General features: G+C 48.7%; 1 pseudogene; it reads right to left on the reverse strand.

Annotated features, from left to right (window-relative positions):
• Positions 1–364: 364 nt before the first annotated feature.
• On the reverse strand, positions 365–1,186 carry LOC102869780 (annotated as a pseudogene).
• Between the last annotated feature and the right edge of the window lie 354 nt (positions 1,187–1,540).

The following is a 1,540-nucleotide window of genomic DNA, read 5'->3' on the forward strand; positions in this document are numbered from 1 at the left end:
CAAAAGAGATCTTCACCTACATTTATTAAGGGAAATAACTTACTTTTTCTTTTTTGCAAACTCTAGTGAGCATCACCACCTAGTTCTCATCTTCTTTCTTTCTTCATCATTATCCCTGGCATGAATTACTGAAATAACTGCTTGTCCAGAGTTCTTAAATATGTCTTTTCCAACCTATTTTCCCTCCAGTAGCATTGTGTATTTTATTAATAAAAGTTTTTTGGTTGGTTTTTTTTCTTAGAGAAGATGTCTTTATTCATTAAAGCTAGAGGCCTGTTCTATCTGAACTCTCAACCTGCCCAGTGTCCCCTTAGTCCCTCTGTGCAGGCAAGTGGAGGGGCTGGAGGACCTTGTGCCTGGTGGTTCAGGCCAGGAAGCCTCGGATGACAGCCATGAAGTCCTGTGGGTGGTCGGCGTGGACACAGTGGCCGGCATTCGGCACAGTCTCCATTGTGCCACGAGAAGAGTCGCTTCATCTCAGGGTGGTGGCTGGGGAGCACAAACTGGGAGTTGCCACCGAGGAGGAAGAGGGTTGGCCCAGGGTAGGAATTCTGTTGAGGTGGGAAGTTCATGATCTCCTGCAAGTGCTGGATGACAGGGCGGAGCTGCTCATCAGCCGTGGGAGTGGGGCATATCCTTGGGGATTTCTACTGCCCTCATGGTGGCCATGTAAGAGGGGAAGTCCGAGACAGATCTGGTCTCCACTGGGCTGATGTCCACAGCAATCAGGCATTCCACCATGTCTGGCCTCTGCAGTGCCAGCAGAATGGCCATCTTGCCTCCCATGCTGTGACCAATGAGGACGCAGGGTACCAGGCCCAACTGGGCCAGGAGGTCCTGCAGGTCCTGGCTCATAGATAGGCTCGTAGTTCATGGCTGGGTCATGTGGACTGTCACCATGGTTCTGAGCATCCACTGTCAGGACCTTTCGGCCTGTCTGGTGGGCGAGGGCTTTGGCGATAGAGTTGAAATTGTTTTTGCTGCCAAAGAGGCCATGCAGTAAGAAGAGGGCCGGGAGGTCCGCCTTCCCATCTAGAAGCATGTAGGAAAGCGGCAGCGACCTCAGTTTGGCCCTGCTTTTGCCACCACTGCTGCTACAGGTTGCAACTGGCACCCAAGAGAAGCTGGGATAGCAGGAGCCTCGGCCCCCAAGGGGGGACCTCCAGGCTTGGGCCCAGCGGAGCATGCCCAGGTGCCACTACCCGGCTTGCACCTCGTGGTTGATGATCTGCCCTGGGAAAGTTTCATTTTTTTTTTTAAAAAGGAACACAGGCATACCTTACAACAACAAGAAGTGTACCTTAGTCTAAACAATATAGTTTAGATTTTTTTTCTTCAGGTTTTTATCAGAAAGATGGGGGAAATAAAAAAATTATTTCATTGTTATACAATTCTCCCCTCCCCCTCAGTCCACTTCACTATGCAGTTTTCATTCTGGACACTTGTCATGACAAGAATATCTAATAATATAATATATTCCTCCTAAACTGTTCTCTCCCTCATCTGTTTCAATGTATTATACATTATTTATCCCGTCTTA

The sequence above is a fragment of the Elephantulus edwardii genome, unplaced genomic scaffold (assembly GCF_000299155.1).
Source record: "Elephantulus edwardii isolate Elephantulus edwardi_28Jun2011 unplaced genomic scaffold, EleEdw1.0 scaffold00146, whole genome shotgun sequence".
NCBI classification, from domain to species: Eukaryota; Metazoa; Chordata; class Mammalia; order Macroscelidea; family Macroscelididae; genus Elephantulus; species Elephantulus edwardii.